At 41.1% G+C, this 12,549-nt stretch overlaps 1 protein-coding gene across 1 annotated transcript in view; it reads left to right on the top strand.

The window, feature by feature from the left end:
* Window positions 1-12,549, top strand: part of LOC139812577 (uncharacterized) — a 51,603-nt gene that overhangs the window by 21,376 nt on the left and 17,678 nt on the right. The gene's annotated exons all lie outside the window — the stretch shown is intronic.

A 12,549-nucleotide genomic window follows, 5' to 3' on the forward strand; every position in this document is an offset into this window, starting at 1 on the left:
ACCTCGTTACATATAATAATTATACCAATGTATAACAATTATACTATTTTAAACGGAAAGACGCCCGAGCCGGTGAGACTTCAAAGGGATCTTCTAAATATTTTTCGCGAGAGGGGGGAAAATATAAGAGGAAACTCTCGGTTCTGGAAAACATTGTGCCGGGACAGGCTCTTAGTCGGAGCTTCTTGTTACGCTTGAGTAAGCAGGTTGACATCCGCCTATAACATTTAGCGATGAAGTTCGAGAAGCGAGCTCGTTTCTCCCAGGATCGAGTAACCGACTTTTTTTCTCCGCGTACGTGTGTGTAACGTTTGTGCGTAACGTTGTGTATTTTTTTCACATGATTGTGTTTTCTTAGCGCCATAGTGTGAGATTCAGCTTCTATGAGTGCTGTAAAGGCTGTGTTCAAATATATGGGATGCTCTTTTAGGAAGTAATTATTCTCCCTTGCGAACGTCCCTTGAATTTGATAGAATCGAGAGATGTAGAATCGATGCTCGAATCATCTTGAAGCCCGATGAAGATTCGCCCGTTCCCGTTTGCAAAATGACACTTCCGTCACCTGGAGAACCCGAAACCCCGGCGTTACAACGGGATCAACACTTACGAAGACGAAGGCTTTTATTATACGGAAATACCGATTCACGGTCCTATCCAAAACTTGAAAAAGTCCGGAATTGAGTATTCCGATTTTAAATCTTCGAGATCTCCCATCTCCGAGAGACCGGTCGGTCGCGGTCTTTTCGCTTTGCCGTTTATATTGTGGAATGAGGTTTTTACGAGAGATTTCTCGAAGTTTCTCGACCGACCCGAGTTTCGTTCCATTCCTGTTCTTTTTCTCGAATTTCTTAAGCAAGCCGCATACACTCGAGAATCTCAACGGAAGATGAACCGTGAGAGACGAGTTTGTCAGTGAGAGAGCTTGGCATCTATAGTCCTCGTACTTGTAGATGTAGCTCTCACACGAAATCCTTCGACCGTTCGCGATATATGTATGTGCGTGCGCGATACGTGTGTCGGATCCCCGAGGGAGAAACCGGGCAAAAGAAACAGGGAGACAAGGGTGGAACCGCCACCATTGTAATAGGCCTACCTGGTAGTGGCTTTTTAAATCGGTAGGAGAGTTTTAAAAATGGCCGCGAGTTCTCTCGTCCTTGTTAGGTGGTCAGGTTTCTCCGTCAGCTGTGCTAAGGAATGTCAGCTGATTTTAGGTTTTGGCGGGAAAACGGCGCGCCGAGAGCCCCGTCGCAGTGACAGATAAATCGCGCGGGTCAACGCTCTCTCATCCGGGAAAGAAAATTTTTTCTCGGCGATTAAACGTTGATTATATACGCCCACCGTTCGCCAAGGCCGCGTTCTCTTTCACGGTAGCCAGGCAGTTAATTGCCGGCTCTTACGGCGCCAGAATACGTCCCGTGAATACCGCCCGTGATTTCGTCGGACATTTTTGCGGCTCGTCTGTTGTGTCGTGAGTTGCACTTATACGTCAATAAGCTAAGTTCTTGCAATTAGTTTAACAATAAGACCGCAATATGCATATTAAATAAATAATTTAGTTTGTCTCACAGTCGGCTGTGTGAGATAAACTTTGGAGCAATATCTTATAGAGTCATCATTAGGTCGTCATTATTCTTCGACAGCTTCGAACTTCGAAGCTTCGAAAAATATATTTGCGATTGCGACATAAGCGACATAATTGCAACATTAGAAATTTTATTCGAATTTCGTCATATAATTTTATAAATCTTTGCCTATTGCGGTATTATTACTATTATATTAAATTAATAATTGTATAATTTTGATTGTTCAAAAATCACCAGCCCTAGTCATCATATCTTTAAAATTTATTTCAGAAATAAAAATAGGTCAAATGAATCCGAATGAGATACGGCAGAGTTAAAAATATTCTCTCTGCTCCGCTTTGAATTTCGGAAATTTTCACGTTTAATGATGGACCAGGCCACGTTAGGATTTTTAGCGTTCCGGTTATCATGCCGACCATCGCAGCCTGTTGGGCCGTAAGGGCTTACAGGCCCTCTGCCCAATACAATCGTTAATATCTACGTACTCTCTCTTTCTCGTTGTGAGAGCGCGGACGAAGGATTTCTACCCACATACCGACACGTTCGTGTAACTTTGGTTCCCATGATTCGGTTCCCGCCAAAAATTCGCTCGTCGTATGTTCACCGTGCTGAAATCCACAAAGAAATATGATAATACAATAATTGTACATGAAAAAATTTGCCGCCATACGTAAATGCAGCGCATTTACACTCATAGTTTGCCACGCTTGGCAAACTAGGGTAATATCCAAAGTAATGAATATAAAGTGTGGTAAGAAAAATTTAGTGTACATCTCAAAATGTCTCATAAATTTTTTTCAATTTTGTTATTATTGTTTAAAAAAAGAGACGAAAAGAAGAAGTTTCTAAATAAAATAATGGTGTTAAATTATGGAACCTTTTCAAATATCCGAAATGTAACAACTAAAAGAGTATTCTATAAAACTATATTAAAGGGCAATCTGCAAACCGTTAGCAAAAGAATAGACATTGTAAGGATGTAACGCCTAGCAACGAAAAATATCGCCATTTGAAGGTTGAGAGATTTTCCGTCCAAAAGCCTAAAGAATCAACTGTGTTGACCATTCCCTATGCCTGGTGTGCACTACTGAATAATTCTTTTTCTTTTTTTCTATACTTAGAAAACCTTTTACCTTGCAAGCATATTGTTTACCGTTTCTGCTGTAAAGCGTTTTTTTAGATAATGCATAATTTGTACTAAAATTTAATTGGGAATGGGAATTGGGAAGGGAGGAGACCATAACTACATTATTTTTTTTTAAGGATAAGAACTATGCGTCAGTTTTTCCGTTGAACCAATTTTTGGAAAAAAATAATAACTATGGTCTTCGTATATTTTTCTGATCTAGAACTCTGTCACACTCTCGGAAGTCTGTCAAGTCACATAAGACCTGTTTTGATGAAAATTCAAAATTCCAACGTTGATATACATAAATAAAATTGTAGCTGCAACTATTTATTCACAGAAGTCGAGATATCTTTTACTTAATTGATGTCTCATTATTCTGAATTAATTAATTGATATGAGATGGTGTCTCTGAAATTAACAGAGATTGAAAGAATCGATCTCCATTTATCTTATTTCCTTCAACTTTCGGAACTATGATTATTCGAAACTTCACATGTCCGTCAAAAACTTGACTTGACTGGTTTTTTCCTCGCGGCATATTGTAACATCCCAAAAAGCCATTGCTTATTGTGCGAAAAAAGAAGTAAGCCGACGGTACGGCGGCGGCGGTCTCGTGGTGTAAGTAACTGATATTTCAAGTTCGCCAACGAATCCTTTACCTTCGGAAGCATTTTGGAGCGGGAACGGGGCACCGAGAATCGAGAGTAACCGAAATTCGCCTTGGGGAGAACGCGATCCTACAAAAGACCGCCGGCTCTTTTCGATGTGTGAGAGCCAATTGAGAAGGGGGCCTTCTCGGGCGCGTTCTCAGCTGATGGCCCCACAAGGTCCCTCTCGGGGCCGTACGGGGAGGATCTCTTCGTCGGGGAAGAGAGTGTCGACGTCAGTACGTCCGGTGGAGGCTCGGCCACTACTGATGAGGCAATTTCGATGGTAGGCTGCGATGCACGGTGCATTCGCTCCTGCACGCCGCATAATTCCTGGTAGCTTTGGTGTACACACGCACGGTAACATTAACTCGTTTACATACTCTGTCATTTCCTCCGTAGCCGCGGGAGAACGTATCGGGAATACATAAATGAAGGAATTACGGCGGTATCTGTGGTTCTCCAATGCGATCGGCGTCTCGGAATGCGTTGGATGTACCGAAGCTACCGGATACTTGATTGATTAATTCACAACAAAGCGATTACCTATTTGATATCTTTCAACATTGTGGAAATACAGGCTGTAGCCCCGAAACTTCTGCTCTTAATTTTGACAGTTTTTCTTAATCATCTTTCAACCATCTTTTATAAATAAAAAAGTAATGATAATAATATTTATATCAAATACTATTAAATAATAAAATCTATATATTTCCTTGAATTTATAAATTCTTCCTAACAAAAATGCGTTTTAAATTTGTCAAAAAGAATCTGTCATTAAAATAAACAGTTTTTAAGGCTCAACAAGCGTCTTGACGAAAGGGAAAAGATCATGAAAGAGAATACAGTTGCCGTCAAGAAGGAAGAAAAACAGATATACCACATGGGTTCCAAACTTCAAGGAACATTTCTAAAAAAGATTTCACGAATGATATTCCACAACTCATGTTATGCATGGTGATTCAAAAATGATTTATTACGTAAAAACAAAATACGCGCGAATTTCTGTCATATCGACAAAACGAACGTTTCCCGATTTACTCGAGTGAGAGAGAACGCGCGATTTCGCAGACTCATTAAAAAGCCGCACTTGTAAGAGAAAAATAAAAAAAGAGGCAGAAAGATTCGGTGCCGGCGGATGTGTTCCGAATGAATACGCATCACGCGAATCGTTCCCGATTCTGCCGACCCAAAGATAATGGAACCTGCCATGCGCGTTTCTGCGTCGGACGTATTCCGCCTTTGTGAATCGAGAACGCGAATACGAGAGCCACCCCCTGCACACTTCCGGTGAATCAGGTACTCTCCCATATGCTCGTACGCGTTGCGTTACTCTCGGTTTCCGTTACGGCAGGTTAAAGGAAATACCCTTACCCGCACACACATACACATTCTTTTACGAAAACAAGCCGATGAATATTCTTACGCGGTCTTCGAACGCGAAGGAGAACGTAAAATCTTGAAAATACCGATTCCGGTCTTTCAGATAAACGCGAAGAAAGAGTTGTATCCGACTTAAATCGCTGAAAATGTAACGACTAATGCCCATTTCCAACAATGCGGATTAACTTTAATCTCGGTTTAACTTACTTTTTATTTTTTTCCTAACTGTTACAAAAGAGTAAGAAAAGGATAAAAAGTAAGTTAAACCGAGATTAAAGTTAATCCGCATTGGTAGAAATGGACATAAAAATTCGATCCTATCTTTATGTTACTCTTGGAGATTAGTGGATTTAGGAAAGAAGGAAAGATATATAAACGCAATTAAAACAGGCAAAGTTTTGTTAGCTTAATACTTCGATTAAATAATTTGTAAAACATAAAATGTTTAATGTGAAAAGATTAATTATTAAAGATTAATTTTGTCAGACTATCTTCTATTCAGTTTCTAAATCAGTGATTATACATATACATTTTGCAGGTGAGTGACATTATATTCACTGACAATATAATTATAGAGAATTATAGAAAATTATAATTATAGACAATTAAGAAATGAATTAAGGCAATAAATATACCTATCATACAAATTTTTTATTAGATATTGATATATTTATAAAACAAAATATACTATCATTAGAATGTTTATAAGCAGAGCTGATGACAGTTTTCATTGAGAACCAGTGACGATATAATCCGTTGAGCCCGTATGACCGATGCCTCCTACATCAACAGTATTAATCATTAAAACTGCCTACGTTCACTTGAGATTTTTATTTCTAAGAACAACTCTCTTCATAACGAACCTCTTCAGCGAAGAGCTAGAGAATTAAAAGCCACTCTCGAGCTTTATCTATGAAAAATGTTTACTATCAAGAGTCTCAAAAGTGACTTAAGTAGATGTTGAGCTTAACCATTCTATTTTTAATCGCTAAAATTAATCCAGAAAGCATCGACAATATTTTACGTTAATGCAAAGCACCTTTTATAAATCGACAGGAATGTTCATTACTGAAAATTTATATCGCAGACGACTCGGGTGTTAAATTATGTACGCTATCGCGCAAAATGTTTATCGATATTAGTTCCTGAATGTATATGTTGAGTGCATCTATCGCTTTATGAGTAGACAAATGTGCAGGTCCAATAAATCGCGGTCAAAACCAAACCGAATCAAATTAGTACGCTCTTCAGAATATTATAGGGCATCTCGGCGTTTCTGATCTGATGTTTCTCGCTGGCGATGTTCTTCGCCATTCGATGACGGTTAAAAATTACATAACACTGTTTACATCTCGCTTCATCGCGCGTTTCTTTCTTCGTTCTCCTTCTTTCTTTCGTCGCTCCGGTATGCCGCCAGAAGAGAAGAGCTCTTCTTTTTCTTTCCACTCTCTCTCTCTCTCTCTCTCTCTCTCTCTCTCTCTCTTCTCTCTCGACTTGACCAACAACGTGGCGGGCCTCCGGCCCAGCAACAGCGGCAAGTTCTCCAACGAACGCGCGGGAAATGCGCGCGAAGCGGTCCATCTCCACGGCGCATACCTCGCTTGGCTTCGGGCCATCGCTCGGCGCCGCCCGTGGAAGCGGTCGTTAAATAATCGCTATAAGCGCTAATCCTATCTCGTCTAGCGCGAGAAACGAGTTACTCTCCTCCCTCGCCGGCTCGCGATATCGAGGCTTGGTCTACCGCGCCTCACACGCCCGTTATCCGACCACCTTACGAGACGTACGTTAAGTCCCATCTACGTCTATCGTAACGCTTTAATCGTAGGCGATCGAGGTAAGGATAGAGGATAGAAGCTGTTGTAAACGTTGTGTATACATAAAATCGCAATGCGTTATAAGTTATAAGTTGTGTTGCACTACAATAAATGGCGAAACAGAATGTCAGAAGCTATAAGTAGAGCTGTTACGACGAGCGTTACGATCAACATTACGATAGATGTATATATCTTTACGGATTACCTCTACCTGTCCACTCCCGCTTGCGCATCCGCCTGCGCGATCCGCTATGCACGGAGTGTCGCTCCGACAAAAGCGCTTCGTCGTAAGAGATGCTGTGATGTATGAAAATAGACGGAGATACGGAGCAAAGTAGGATATCACTACCAGACAATGAGACAATTCTGAGAAGCGATCGGTCAGAAGGGAGATGGGACCGGAGGATAAAATGCATAAACGATCCTATGCCAATCGAAGGACACGAGGAAGAAATCCTGACGTTGATCGATTAGAAATGAAATGTAAAATTCATAAATATTACATTTGTTCCTATTGTCGGGCGGGATTGTCACGTTCATTCTTCGCTTACATTTTTCTACGACGACGAATACAATTGTAATTCGTTACTTTTACGGCTCGTCAAGGTTTTGTATAATTACATGCGGATATATCACGTATCAGGGAACTTTGTCCAAGATCGTAGGTGACCGAGGTTCAAGTGGAATGTTGAACACTAGATTATCCGGAGTAAGTTTTACACACGAAAGTGTTTTGACACTCCTGCCGCTGCGCTCGAGCGTTTTTTTTATTCCTTCCTCACCGTGTAATCCTTGGAACGCGTCGATATTCGGTCGATGCTCGAGATAGATATCTTGATATTCGATAGTCGAGAGCCATACAGTGTCAGTAATCGGGGGCGACTCGGGCGGCTATCGGAGCGTGAACTTCCGCAGGTTTTCCAAACGATTACACCTGTAGCTGCGAGGGAGCCCGACACGAAGCACACCCCTATCGCTCGTTCCACGCACATGCTGACGCGTACGGCGTACGAGTCTCCTCCACTTCCTTCACTTGCTACGTCAACCGCGATTCCTTCTTCCGCGCACCTTCCATACCTTTTGCGTTTCCTGTATTTTCTACCACTGCACCAGCGAACTTACGCGAACAGTGTGTTCCAAATATTTAGATATTCCAGCATTTTAAATGTCGATTTGCAAGCGTTGACAGTTCTTCGATTATTATTAACCGTGTTCTCCATCCATGAATAAATCCTTTCGCAAGAGCTACTATATTTACTTACAGCTTGTTAAACAAATTTTTTCGTGTAAAATCACAAGATCGTGATCTAACGTATTAGAGAAATATGCGAAATTATTTTTTTAGGATAAAATTGAAAATAAATGACAGTATAAGACCCGAAATCGTTTGGACCTTTGTCCACTTTTCGCATTTGTTTTGAAGTACATATTTGTTTAGAAGCATTTAGGACTTCCTTTTATGCTGACATTTAAAGAGCTGTTCTATGCGGCATCGTGCGACACCCGTGTCTTTTCTGGTGTAAAGATCCTGAGTTCACGGTCAGCGGGGACCGCCGTCACCGAAGTCCATTCCATCGCAAAGCGAACAGCGGTAGCGGTAAATTAACCGTCTTTGCTTTTCATCCCTACTCAGCCCGTTCCTCTTTCCTCTTTCCTCTTTCCTCGCCCTCACCGTCCCTCGAGTCTTCTCCTCTTACCGTTCTTGTTTTTGAACGCCGCGCCGCGCCGTCTCCTTTCTTTTCATCTTTTTCGCGTGCGTCTTTTCTTTCTTCTTCTTTCTCCTCGTCATCCTCCTTCTCTTCTTCCTCTTCTTCCTCTTCCTTCTTTATATCATGCCCCTTTACCTCACCCCCTCATCCCCCGCCCCCGAACCAGACATGTAGGGAGAGGAATGCAATTCCGTAGAGACGCAACACCGCCATTTCGCTGATGATGGTGCAACGGCCCTTTCGGTTGATGTCCGCCTTATATGCAATGCACTCGATTATACGTATTTATCATGTCTTCTGATTTTCCCTTAGGCAGCACGAAAAAAATTATCTGGGATTGCGTTAAGACAGATCACGCCTGTCTAATTCGTATACGTTTCGTTTCTTCTTTTTGGTCCGTCCTATCTCGGAACGCGAGTCTTTATTAAATTCCAACGTTGAATTTAATTGCGCTAGTCTTGACTTTTTAGCATTGTTATACTTGTATAATAACAGCCTTTATGACCACACATTAACGTTTATTATTTTCGCCGCTCCTAATAGGCATATCTCTTCGTTTTATAATAATGTTGAATTTAATGATATTGAAGACTCCAAAATAGAGTCTAATATTGTTATCGCCGATCATACCTGCGTATGTGTGCGATAATGCAGATAACAACAGTGTCAACGATTGTAACGTATCAGTTTCAAAAGTAAAGAGTTGAATTATCGGTTGGAGAATACGTTGAAGCGACGCCGACGTCGGCAACGGCAACGAAGTTGACCTTTTTTTTTTCGAATTTTGTTCCAACCGCCGGCGCCGTGGGTGGAACCGGGATGTGCTTCGTGTTGGACTCTCTCTAGGACTTTTACACTTATTATCCAGAGCGATCTTCGACAGAGATCCTTTTTGAAGTATATAACATCCAGTAATGGTCGTGGTCGGCTATCCGGTTCGCACATCTCTCTCTCTTTCTCTCTCCTTCTCTGAACCTCTTTGTTAACGAAAGGCGTGACAATTTGCAAGAAAAGGAAGCGTCTTGCGGGTTAACGTTTATTCAAACACGCGCATAAAAGCGTATTCGAATACATACAACAATGTTGTAAACAGGATCTGTAAAAAGAATCCGTGATATAAAGTCAGAGATTCTGTGTATAATTGCAATCGATGATCTCGCGCGGAGGAATTACTGAAATATATACAACATTTTAAAGATATATCGACATTTGATCGAGCATACAAATCAGGCTTTCGCGATCCTATGGAATATAATCAAGAGATTAAAATTCAAGCCTAGAGTCGAAGGTCGACCATAATAATTGCTAAATATTATAGAAAGACTTTCTTACACGAGATTTGTACTATGATATACATTATACGAATATATTAATTTGTTATTTTATATTTTTTCATATTAATGTTCAATAAGTTTGACACAAATAATGAAATATGCCTTTTAACAGTCGGGCTGGATCTTTGTGCCTAATAATAGGTATGCTTCAATGGTCGAATTGGTTTAGACGCCCGTACGGAATGTATAGGGAGGTCCAGATTCGGATCCTGGCTGGAGTATAATATTTTTCGCAATAAAATTCTTTACAGTTTGTTTCTAATAAGATGTTCATTATTGCATCATTATTGAATTGATTTAGGGACCTATTCTGTAAACGCAACGATGTCGTTACTTGCTTTGCGCAGCTTGTGTGTGTCTATGGTATATTATATCTGCACAAAGCATGTAATGATGTCGTTAACGCTTATAGAATAGGCCTCTTAATCACGTGTACTATTTTCGGCTTTGGTTTGAGACTGTGTTTTAACCGACATTACCCGGTGCGCAGTTTCCCGAGTTGGAAAAAGATGTATACGCCAAAATATTAAGAACAAGGATCCAGCCTGACCGTTAAAATGTGCATTTCAATATATGTGTTACTTCATAAACGATTAAGTTTGCTTATTATTATTAATTAGTTTTGATTTTTATGATTTAATTCCATTCTCAACGTTGAGTTGAAATAAGTATTGAACGATTTGTTTTAACCCTTTGCGCCCCATGATGAAGTCACTATTTCATCAAGAGACATGGCAGTGTTTCGCGCCGAGTATAGTACGCAGCGAGAGACAGACCGTGGATATTATTTTCGCTAGTGGCTCGATCCCTGCTTTCGAAACGGAAAAAAGAACCTTTGGTTCTTGATTTGTGAAACACTCTGGTGAGGTCTTTATAATTTTTTACTTTTATTTTTTAGTATTATTTTTGTATTTATTAGTATGTTTGATAAATGTTTGTCTGTTTAAAAAATATTTTTTCTTATATTGGACTTCAAAGGGTTAACAGTTAATGTTTTCTGCAGTTAGCTCAAGCATTCCAGATGCGCCTCTGTACGATTTCTACGAATTGATTGGCGCGACCCTGGCAAGTTACGGTACGATCAGTTGTGTGCTCAGATAAAGCAACGGTCTCAGGAAGTTATGTCATAAAAATTCAAAATTGTTAACGATAAGATTTCTGTCAAAACGTTTATTTATAACATTTTCCGTTTCCATTTAATTTCCTGTGTTTCTTAATACGCGACTTTGAGCTTATCGGCACCATATTTTGGAAGCTATGCGTATATGTAGCTTCGGTGGTCGCGAATCAAAAGTTTGAGCGATTTAACATTGCGATCTATCGGCGCGCGATTAAGAAATGTGTTTAAAACAAAATATTATAATTACAAAAGTAGCAAATAGCAATCTGGATGTGAATAGCATACTAAATACATCTGACAATTCGCATTAGTCGTAGATAAGCGACTTGAAATACAATGACTTTACAGCAATGATTTACAGTGTCATAAGAAAACATTTGTTTCCTTTTGTTACTGTACCTTCAGGTTACTTTCGAAAATTAATTACAGAGAGTCGATTGAATTACAAAATCGATAAATCACGTAATAAAATCATTCTCTTTATTCCGCATCTGCACGCGTATGCTCGCAAAAATTAAAAGAAATTCACAAAGCAGCGTTATCACGTAATTTCCGTCCGTGAACCATTGCGCGGTTAAGAGACATCAGAGAATGAAAGCTAAGGAAACGTGTCTACTGGCACATTTTCCTCGTGGTTTGTTGCTATGCGAGGTGCCGGCGTTGGTCCAAGGGCAAGAAGAAGGCGAAGGAGGTAGATGCCGTTGGGATTATGCGGAGGGCAAAGGACGGAGGAGAACGAGAGAGTTCGCCATAGAGGCGTCGTCATCGGCAATGTCGATGACGGTTGGAACGTTGAGGATAGAAAAGGAGGAGGAGGAAGAGGAGGCAGTGAGGAGAACGGACTTAGGGAGAAGACGACAGAGAAAGAGAAAGAGAAGGATAGGGGAGAGGCTCAAACGACTGGAAAGTACGGATACTCAAACGCGGCGGGGGTCGAGAAACAGAAACAAAGAATGAGATGGCCAACGAAGAGAAAAAGAGTGTTTTATTGTATATTATTATGCAACTAATTGGAGATCGTCAAAGGACGAGAAGATAAAGAGCGGAAAAAATGTTAAATTTTTTGAATTTCTTTAAAAAAGGAGTATTAATTTTGGATCTAGACTTATATCATTCGAATGACGATAACAATCAGGCGCGTAAACGTAAAATTAATATTATAGATATTTCATATCCCTGTCTTTTTCATTATGACTACCTATACTGAACAGACGTTCGTTAAACGCGGATACCTTTTGAATATCACCTACGCCGAGGGAAGACTGAAGGATTGAAGGTTGGAGGAGTGGCACTTTATGCATCGACACGAACAAGACCAAAAGGAGAAGAAGCTGTATAGATAGAGCCGGAAACCGAGCCGGGAATTCGTGACTTGTTCGATTCTAGCTATGGCGACCGTGCATTTCGAATTTCTCGGGAGAGATCAAATTTAATCCTCCTCGCAGATCTCACACGGCGCCGACGTAACGGACATCGGACATCCGATCCCCGAGCGTCTCAGCCTCCCGTATCTGAATCGGCGAGCCGCGCGACGGTCTTAGAAGCGCCGCGCCGGTGAGATAATTCTCGCGCGCCGATGACGAATTCGCTGGCGGATCGGATGTCGCTCGACGGATTATCGCTAGATATCAGCCGCGGAAAGGCGTTGGCGCTCGAGGGCACGCGGAATTCCGCCTGGTCGTCTCGCGTCTCGCCTCTCTGTGTTTACAAACAAGCGGTTTTACCCCTTCTTCATCTCCGTGACCGCCACTTCCCTCCGCATGCCCTTCTGGTCCTCCCTCCCGTCCTTCTCGCCGCTTCTTCGCAGCGCTTCCCCACGTTCCCCACCGA

The sequence above is a fragment of the Temnothorax longispinosus genome, chromosome 5, assembly GCF_030848805.1.
Source record: "Temnothorax longispinosus isolate EJ_2023e chromosome 5, Tlon_JGU_v1, whole genome shotgun sequence".
NCBI lineage: Eukaryota > Metazoa > Arthropoda > Insecta > Hymenoptera > Formicidae > Temnothorax > Temnothorax longispinosus.